Source organism: Dasypus novemcinctus, chromosome 1 (assembly GCF_030445035.2).
Source record: "Dasypus novemcinctus isolate mDasNov1 chromosome 1, mDasNov1.1.hap2, whole genome shotgun sequence".
Lineage (NCBI taxonomy): Eukaryota > Metazoa > Chordata > Mammalia > Cingulata > Dasypodidae > Dasypus > Dasypus novemcinctus.
In genome coordinates this window covers 115,720,536-115,731,248 of record NC_080673.1, presented here as the reverse complement: position 1 = coordinate 115,731,248, position 10,713 = coordinate 115,720,536, and the positions used below count along the sequence as shown (strand labels likewise).

General features: G+C 38.6%; 1 pseudogene; it reads left to right on the top strand.

Moving 5' to 3' along the window:
- The first annotated feature begins 550 nt into the window (after window positions 1-550).
- On the top strand, window positions 551-1,237 carry LOC101423629 (transcription initiation factor TFIID subunit 9B pseudogene; annotated as a pseudogene).
- Window positions 1,238-10,713: the final 9,476 nt, after the last annotated feature.

Sequence of the window (10,713 nt, the reverse complement as noted above, 5' to 3'; positions counted from 1 at the left end):
TTCAAATAATACTTATGAAATAGCATAATTACAGAGATGGAGAACAGATTAGTGGTTGCCAGGGTTTAAGGATGGAGGGCAGGTATTGGAGTGAGTGGCCCCAAAGTTGGCATGAGGGAGTCCTATGTCGATAAATTTCAGAATTTTCATTGCCGGCGTGGTTACACAGTTAGACATGTAATATCATTGCCCAGAGAAGCACACACACACACAGATGCATGCATATATAACTGGTGAAATTTCTAAAACAGCTCTACAAATTGTACTGATGTCAACATTCTGGTTGTAATACTGTACTATAGTTATACAGTATTCTGATATTGAGAAAAATTGGGTGAGGAGTGCACAGGAACTCCTTGTATATTTCTTTATACCTTTCTGTGAATCTATGATTCTTTCAAAGTAAAATGTTTAAATAAAAAAAACAAAAAAGGTACTTGAGCCCAAAGATCAAGATGACAGCCTGGTTGACCACCCTGACAAGGGGTGGGGCCTGGGTGAGGATCCCACCAGCTGGCCTCTATTACCTGATGACGAGTGGCTGGATAACATGGCTCTGAGCAAGATGGCAGATCCGGAGAACACTCCGAGAGAGGTGTTGATGGCACAGATCCTGAAGGATATGGGAATTACAGAGTAGGAACCAAGGGTTATAAATCAAGTGTTGGAATTTGCTTTCTGGCATTGACTTCAATTCTAGATGATACAAAAATTAATTTAAGCCATGCTAAGAAAACTAATGTTGATGCAGATGATATGAGACTGGCAATCCTATGTCATGCTGATCAAGATTTTACCTCTCCTCCTCCATGAGTTTTTTTTAACTGGATATTGCTAACAGAAAAATCAAACCCCTTTATTATTGATTAAGCCATATGCAGGACCTAAACAGATAGGTACTGTTTAACAGCTCTGAACTGTAGGCTGAAGTCCTCAATTAAAAAGGGACCTAACCAGGAAGCCAAGTTCCATGGTTAAGTGTTGGTGCTGTGGGTAGCAGACCTATCACTCCCACTACAGCAGCCCCACAAACAGTATCTGTCCCAAATAAAATTGCAACTCCAGTGTGAGTGACAAGCCAAAGACATCTGCCAAACCAGTTCCTTTAGTAACAACTGCAGTTCCAAATGTTCTAATTAATCCTTCAATGATTGTGCCCCAAAATATTCTTATTACCACCAACATGGTTTCATCACAGAATACAGCCAGAATCAAAGCTACTGAAGAGAAAATATGAAGAAATGATGACAAGGATACCATGTAAGGAATATAGTCTAGCCTAGACAAATTCGAAAGTTTAGTTGGCTTTGAGCCCAGTATATTGAACTAGAACATTTTAGATCTTCTCAAGTTGTAGCTTAGAAAACTTAAATGTAGATGCAATATTCTTCACTTTAGTTAGAACTGTTAGATTTCAGTAGTAGAAGTAGAAACATTTTTATTAGGTTTTAAAGTAGAAAAGTTAAGTAATGGTTTCTTAAGGGTTTCGTTAATGTCAAGTCCTACTATGACTATTTCTATTTTTGGAAGTGATTTTCTGCTGGACGTCACTGACAGCAGCACTTAAATTTCAATTTCTATCAGTAGGCTCAGTGACTAATCTCTAATAGCATAATTTCTGATCTACATTTAAATACTACTTTGTAAGTTAAATAGTCACCTTTATTTTCACTATATTCTTTGACCAAATTTCTCAATTTAGAAAGCATTCCTTGGAGAGATGGATTTAGAGGAATATATTTGAATATATTTGTATTTTGGTCTTTCCTAATTTCCCACTTCCTCTCAACACCCGTTCTAGCCAAAATTGGAATTTTTAAAGTGCCTTTCCTGATTATACAGTTGATATCATTTTCATATTTAAAAACATGCTCTACATGCTTGATGTTTGACTTTAAACTTTATACCTGCTGTTTTTTCTCTATATACAAAAACAGTTTGTTTTTTCCCTTGCCTTTTATACTTTTTGTGTTTTCTTCTTGTTTTGACAAGTAGTCAGTTACATTCAGTTTCAGTCTTTTATTCCAAGTTGTTCACTCCACCCAATTCCAGGCTTTTAAATTTAACGTACAAGATGCATTAGCTTATTAAAATCTACCTTGATGAGAATATTTACACTGGATCTAGGCTAAACTGCTTTAGAGCAAGTGTTTCTTCCTGTCTAGCACATGAATATGTGCTGTGATCATTATGCTTGAACCCTTTTATTAGTATAATTCAGATCCTTTTTCTAACTTGTTGCTGAGGATGTCACATATAAGATGGATTCAGACCTCAAAGTAGATGCTAAACAAATGTGTGTGATGTGACCTGCAGTTAGGTGTACTCTGCATAGGTTTCCCAGTGTGGCTATGTTACCTCACAGGGATGTTGTAAGGGTTTAATTGGTATCTGTGAAAAATTCTTTCAAAATTGTAAAATGCTATACAACTGTAGGATTTATTTGTTCCAAGGCTATTAATAAAAAGCTGAGCATTAAAAATAATAATTTCCCATGATGCAGGCTTTCTTAAATTTTGCTAAAAGGCCAATGAAGATAAAGAATTAGGACAAAAATTCACAGCACTTAATAATACGAGTGTAACATCTCCTGACCATAAAAGAAATATCTGTACAGGCGTTTTGCCCAGGCTCCCCTGGCCTTCGCCTCATGAAATAGAAATCACTCTCTCGGGGGGGGGGGGGGGGGGGGGGGGCAGAGGAGGAGGAGGAGGAGGAGAAGGAGAAGGAGGAGGAGGAGGAGGAGGAGGAGGAGGAGGAGGAGGAGATTGAGAACAATAAAAACAAGAAGGAGCAAGTACAAGAAGGAGGAGAAAGAGGAAAGGAAAGATTAAAAAAAAGAAAGAAGCTGGAACATCCAAGAAAGATGGTAGATGGAGTAGGGAGCACCAGACCTCAGTCCTTCCACCAAAAAAAAATTATTTAACAGGCAGGAACTGCCTGAAACAACTACCTTGAAATTTTGGAGCCCAGAAGAATATTGTACAGCATCCAGGGAAGAGCAGGAGGAAGAGGCTGATAAACCACAGTAAAGAACAGTAAATTGCCTTCCCTGTGTGGCAGCTACTGGTGCTACCACTCCCAAGGCAGGCCACCTTGGGATCTAGTCCCTGGCTAACTCACTGGTGACAGAAAGGAACATAAAAATCTTCTTCCCCAAGAACAGGGGTGGGCACAGCCCATCACTGACCACAGCTTTTGATTAAGGAATTCCAATTCCTGGGGGCCCTACTCTGAGGGCAGCTATTGTTTCAACCTGCCCTAGACAAAAGTACTGCAGCCAGTGTTTCCCAGACAGGGAAAGAGGAGAGAGAGATTTAAAGATGCAGTGCTTCCTCAGGGCTCCAGGGGACGGTTAGCTGCATTTGCTGGGCAGGCCAGGAAAGCTCAGCTTGGGGTAGCAGGAAGATTTTGGCACCCTTCCTGACACCCTCCCCAGGCACTTTGGGGCTAGTCTGCACCTCCTCCATGGGTCCCTAGTCCTGTTTTGGCTGCAGAACACTGTCTTGGGTAAGTCCCACAATTTGCCCTCGAAGCAAAAGTAGCTAGACAACAAAGAAGTCTAAAAAATTATCGTGTCAGACAGCCTAGGATGAAGCCAGCCAGTTTTAAACACCTGGGAGAGGGAGGTCTGCCTCCTGGAAAACAGAAGGGACACCAAATTCATAAACAGGGGAATGCCAAAACAACTAACAAGCAAAAGCCCAGGACAACACAGAGGCCCAGAAAGACAGGGAAAACTCTGGACAGGGCATTCACCCTCCTGATAGGAGGGCTGAAGCTCAAGGAAATCTGTCTTATCACCAGATGGTTACAAGATCCGCAAGCCCCATAGTGTCCTGTGCAAGGAGACAGGACGCTGCAGTTCCATGCTCGTGCACTTCATCCTGGCCCCAGAGGCACTGGCATGGTCTCAGCCCCTGTGCCCAAGAAGCTGCTGCTGATGGATGGGATCGACAACTGCTGCACCTTGGCCAGGGGCTGCACGGCCACCCTGGGCAACTTGGCCAAGGACACCTTCTAGGCCATTTCCAAGACCTACATTTATCTCACCCCTAACCTCGAAGGAGATTCTATTTACTGAGTCTCCCAATCAGGAATTCACGCATACCAGGGCTCTGTGCAGAAGACCCAGGGGCCACCAAGGAGGCTTTCATGAAAAATAATAAAGGTTTGAACTAAAAAAAGAGAGAGAGTAAGATATTCTCAGATAAAGAAAGCAGAGGGAGTTCATCACCATTAGATCTCCCAAACAATGCTAAAATAAAGGGAGTTCTCCAGACTGAAAAGACACTAGAGAATGGTTCAAAGCAGCATAAAGAAATAAAGACCTGCAGTTAAAGTAACCATATAGGTATTTATAAATGCCAATATTATTCTATTGTGTTGTTTGATAAGTAACTCCACTTCTTAATTTCCTACGGATGCTAAAATGCAAATGCATAAAAAGTAATGATGAATCTATGCTTTTGGACATACAAGGTACAAAGATATACGTGGTAACAATACAAAAAATTGTGGGAAGACAGGGAGCTATAAAAAGAGTATATGTGCATACAATTGAAATGAATATAATATGACTATTATATATTTATGATGGTAAATTTTAACCCATGTTAACCACAAGGAAAATATATGAAATATATAGATAGAAATGAGAAGGTACTCAATATGGTACAACACAAAAAATCAAGTAAATATAAAAGTAGCATTAACAGAAGTGAGAAACAAAAGGGATATAAGACTCACAAGGCTAAATACCAAAATAGGTCAAAGACCTTAATAAAAGCACTGTAACTATCAAACTCCTAGAAGAAAATTCAGGGAAGCATCATCAGGATTTTGTGTTAGGCAATGGTTTCTTAGACTTTACACCCAAAGCACAAGCAGAAAAAAGAAGAAAAAATAGATAAATGGGACCTCATCAAATAAAAAATTTTTATGCCACAAAAGAACTTTATCATGTAAGTAAAACAACAGTCTATGCAATGGAAGAAAATGTTTGGCAAACACATATCCAATAAAGGATTAATAGCCAGAAACCCTTTTACTTAGCAACAAATAGATAAACAACCCAATTTCAAAATGGGCAAAAGACTTGGACAGATATCTCTCCATATAAGACATACAAATAGCTAGAAAGCACATGAAAACATGCTCAACATCATTAGCCATCAGGGAAATGCAAATCAAAATCACAACGAGATACCATATTTTACACATTAGAATGACTAATACTGAAAAAAAAACAAAGAACATAACAAGTATTGAGAGGATGTGGAGAAATAGAAATATTCATTATTTCTGGTAGAAATGTAAAATGTTGCAACCACTGTAGAAGATAGTTTGGCAGTTTCTCAAAAAGCTAAGTATAGAACTACATACAAGCCAGCAATATTTCCAAAAGAATTGAGAGCAGAAACTCGAATGAAGATTGCACAGTGATGTTCATGGCGGCATTACTCACAATTGCCAAAAGATGGAAGCAACCCAAGGGTTCATCGACTGATGAATGGATAAATAAAATATGATATATATATACAATGGAATATTATCTAGCCATAAAAAAGAATGAAGTCCTGATACATGTAATACATGGATGAGCCTGGAAGACATCATGTTGAATAAAATAAGCCAAAAACAAGATGGTGAATACTGTATGATCTCACTGATTTGAAACAATTAGAATAAACTCATAGAGTCATAATCTAGAATATAGGTGTAGCAGTTTGATATAATTGATGAATTCCGAAAAGAAATATTGGATTATGCTTGTAATCTGATCTATATCTGGGCATGATTGAGTTAAGATTAGGGCTTTAATTGGGCCATGTCATTAGTGCAATGAGTGCAATGAGTCTCCACCCTTTGGTGGGTAGGGGCTCACTGATAAGAGGCATGGCAAAGGACAGAGTTGGAGCTTTTGATGCAAGGGTTTTCTTATGTTGGAGTCTGCTGCTGAAGGCTTAAACTGGAGTCCAAGGAAGTAAGCTTCCAGAGGAAAGAGAAGCCAGCACCAGGAAGAAAGGATCCTTGAACCCAGAGAAAAGCAAGTCCCAGAAACGCAGAAACCCAGGAAGCCTGAACCCTCACAGACATTGGCAGCCATCTTGCTCCAAATAGACTTTGGTGAGGGAAGTAACTTATGCTTTATGGATTGGTATCTGTAAGCTCCTACCCCAAATAAACACCTTTTATAAAAACCAACCAATTTCTGGTATTTTGCATCAGCACCCCTTTGGCTGACTAATACAATAGATTACCAGGGAATGGAGGTAGATAGAGATTTAAGGACTCCAGTAATAGGATTAAAACCAGCCTGATTGAAGTGGGTCACACCTTAACTGAAGTAGCTTTATCGAAAGGTCCTACTTAAACAATGTGTTTTCACCCATAAGTAATGAATTAAATTTAAAAACTTTTTTTTTCTGGGGTACATACAGATTCAACCCAAAACAGTGCTATTTCTGTAACATTGCAAGTTACAGAAACCCTAACCTAAAATTAATTAAGCAAAAATGAAATTTTTTGGCTCACGGAAGTCCAGGAGTATATCTAATTTCAATTAGTGCTGACACCAGGATTTCAAGTGATGTCATAAAAATATGGTCTTTCTCCATCTCTTTGCTCTGCTTTCTTAAAATGCAGATTCCTAGGACTTGACTACAAATATAATGAATGGGAATCTTTGGGAGTTAGACTCTAAAATCTATTTAAAAAAAAAAAAAGCTTCTCAGGTGAGTGACAATAAGCTCTTGCTGGTTAATTTTTATCTCTTTGTAACTTGTCTTTCCAAGCTAATTACAAGCTTCTTGTAGGCAGGGACTTCTTTTGTTCCTTAATCGTAACTAAGATTGTGCTAGATGAACATCAGAAAGGCACTCTGTGAAGTCTGGTAGGGCTGGAAAATGCTGTAAGCCTCATTCAGGTAGATATCAAAAAGCATTTGAAAAAAAGTATGATATCTTCATGGAAAATCTGCACTAGGAAAAGTTCGGATTCAAAATTTTTAAGCTATACCCAAATAGTGAATTGATTTCCACTGGTGAAGAAAAAAGTCTCATTCAGTGTGCCAATGACTCTGTCCCAGTCCCACAACATTCAAAATTCTTTTGACATTGGATAAAGATCTAGATGATAAATATCATGTTTGCATCTGAAAAAAATAGGAGATGACAAATGATAAAAATATATCTCACAAAGTTCTTAAATAACTTGGCCACCCAAACATAACTGCTAATTCAATTTTGGTATCCTTCCAGTCTTCACTTTATACACATATTTATGTATGTATATTTTGTTGGCTCCTTCCCCATCCCCACCCCTCCCGCAGAGTGTCAACATTTTGGCTGCCAGCTTGTCTGGGCTTACATCCTTATAGTTCCAAATCTAGTGAGGGGAAAAGCTTTTCCTTTCCATCAGCTTGAGAAAAGTTCTGGCCTGATTTTCACTGAACAGAACTGGATCCCATGTCCAAACTTAAACACCAATTACAGTGCCAAAGTGATATGATTCTCTGATTGGCCCAGGCTATGTACTCTGTCCACCTCTTGGGAGCGAGAAGTGGTTCAGAACGGGGGGTGGTTCCCCAAGTACTGAGGCACGCATGGGTTCAGAATGGATGGGGGGCTCCCCAAGAACATGGTTACTTTTACCATAAGAAAAGGAAACGGATTCTGAGCAGTTCAACAACCAAGTGAGCAAGTCCAATGTCCCTGCTCTCCGAAGCTTACATTCTACCCAGGGAGACAACTGTTAACAGAGATATTCAATAAAAAGCATTATTTTGATAAAGGTTTACAGGGTAGAGGGACAAGTAAGTTCAGGCTGGGGCAAGGATTATGGCTAAGGAAGGTTTCTGGAGCAGATGGTATCTGTGTCTAGAAGGATTCTTAAGTCTTTATGGGGTGTAGAAGAGGACTGGAGAGTGATGGCAGGATATTTCCAGGCAATCTATTTACAAGACTTGAGTGTGTTGAAGGTAGGGATTATGGCTTATCTTTATCTCCCTGGATTTCAAGATGGTACCTGATGTCTAGTGGACACTCAATAAGTATTTGACTTATTTATTAATATTCTCTCATTATATTTTCAACAGGAATTCAGTGGGAATTTGTAAGGTGGATTTTTAACCTCATTATTCAGAAAAGAAAAGTGAGATAGAAAGGTTAGGTCATCAAGACCACCATACCAACCAACGAAGGCACCCAAAATAATCTCCACAGAGGCAGGGACATATGCAGACCAATCCAAACCAAAATTCTGACATGAAGAACACCACAAATCCTAGCCTTGCCTTTTTAGAGCAGTGAAATGAGTTATAAAACAAAGTAGAAGTTTTACTATGTTTCGCAGTTCTTATAAAGCCCCAAACATTAAATTCTCTTCTAAAGATTTCAGACGTCAAGTGGTAAAATTCTATTTTACAATGTTCTTGAATAAATAAGGACTGGGGAAAAAAAATTGAAGAGGAAACATGTTTGTTTGGGTGGGTTGCTAAGCAACACCAGACATGCCAGAGACTCCTCTTGGATTTCCTTTTGAAGGTAGAGACTGCGGGACCAACGGGTACTTCAGCTCTTCTCTGTTTTACCAGTGTACACTGGAAAATAAAAACAAAATGAGAAATAAACCGGCAATTCTATTAATAATGAAGGTAGAGGTGTCAAGAAAATGAAGAATTAAATGAGTCTGGGCTATTTTAAAGCTTGCCTTTTAAAATGGCTTCTCTGAGTGTCTACCGTGTCACTAAGAGGTGAGGGCTGTACAGTGTGTCCCCAGAACCTACCACATAGATGAAATAAAACCAAACAGCTTCCAAGCTATGTTAGCCCACATGATATTTCAGGTCCTGTAGGTTATTGAAAGTTGTCATACAGGAACAAGATAATGCCAATCAGATGAAGAAAAATATGAATTTGTACATCTCACTTATCTACTAAGAGAAAAACCTCTTATGAGAAGTGGGATATTAAGATGGCTATTAATGGAAGGAATTCCCTGAGCAAGGAAAGACATTTACAGCCTCAGGGGCTGCTTGAGCAAAGGTGGCAACTCTGAAGGGGAAAACTAGTTAAGGAAAAGCACAAACAGGAACATTAATAAGCAAGAAAGAATGGATAGGCATAGGAATAGGAACCATATTGGATAGCTAGTGGAGGTTTCTGAAAAGTAAGATCAAAACCAATGGTGGAGCTCCTGGAAAGTAAAATTTAGGGGACAATGGACCAAATGTTATCTAAATTATATTAAAGAAATATTGCTGTGCATTTTTTTAAACCACATTTCTTTTGATGGTTTGTAATTAAAATTTGGGCTAAGCACACATCTAACACCAAATTATTTATGCTTGGATTTTCACTTATCGGAATTCTTTTGGGGATGAGGGTATAGTCTCAGGGAGAATGTTGTTAGATTTTGTTTTAAGTAATTAACACTGAAAAAAAGGAATGTTATTATTATTTATTAACAACTACAGAATAAAGTATGTACTCCTTGACAAGTATTGGAGGCCTTCCATGATCTGACCCTGCCTACCTTCACCCCCACACCCACCTGGATAATCCTATCTTCTGAACATCCTCTTGTGTGGAAAGCCCTCACTACTGACTTGACATAAAATTACATTCTTCTATTATTATTTAGATTCAGGGTATGTCTCTCTTCAGTGAGATTATAACTCTCTACAGGATCTGTCCAAACGGTATCATATTTTGTTTTGTACATTCTATCCCAAATAATAATGTTATTTACAATGCAAAGTAAAAGCACAGAATTGAACCCAACAAATAGATATTTAATAGAAAACAGATGCTTATTCTGTTACTCCCTATTCTTTTTCCATCACTATTTCCTTCATATGTCTCCAGACTACAGACTTGCTAGCAAAAAAAAAAAAATAGTAAGAATGAACAGTAATCTGCTTTCTTCTAAATCTTGAGCTACTACCATGGCAAATCAAAACATCTTTGGAAAACAAATATCACAAAATTACAAACAGCATTCTGAGCAGTGATGTTATAATAGCTTCAGGTGGGCATGAGATATTCCAAGGGTCCTTGGATCCCAGAGGAGAATAGGTGGCATGTAAAATTTTAAAGGGCTGTACCTGAGAAGTCAGAGATCCCAGTTTTAGTCAAAGGTCTAGCTCTGTGACTTAAAATGATGGCACCTGACTAGATTCGTTCATTCACTCAAAAAAATTCCTATAAAATGTAAGCTCCATGAGGGTCAGTATTTTTGCTTATTTCATTGATTACTCTCTCACTTAAATTGTGCCTGCCCATAGTAAGCCCTCAAGAAGTACTTGCTGTGGAATCCTCTGTGCTGGGAGACCCTGTCCTCAAGAAGCTAATAGTCTAGTTCAGACAAAGATTATAAATAATTTTACTAGATGAAAAGAATTATTATCATTAAGATAAGAGCTAATAAAAGCAAACACTTTAGCATTTACCATGTGTCAGACACTGTTCCACATCCCTTGCATGTATTAATTCAATCCTTACAACATTCTTCTGAGATAGGAACTATTCTTACCTCCTTTTTCGCAGGCACAGAGGTAGAGTGACTTGCCCAAAGTCACAAAGCTAGTAAGCCGCCAAGAACGATCTGAACTCAGGCCATCTGCCCAGGGTCTTTGCACTTCAACATAATATACCACATTAGCACACTGTAGGCATTAGGCAGAGAGCAATTTTTCTAAGCGTTGGAGTC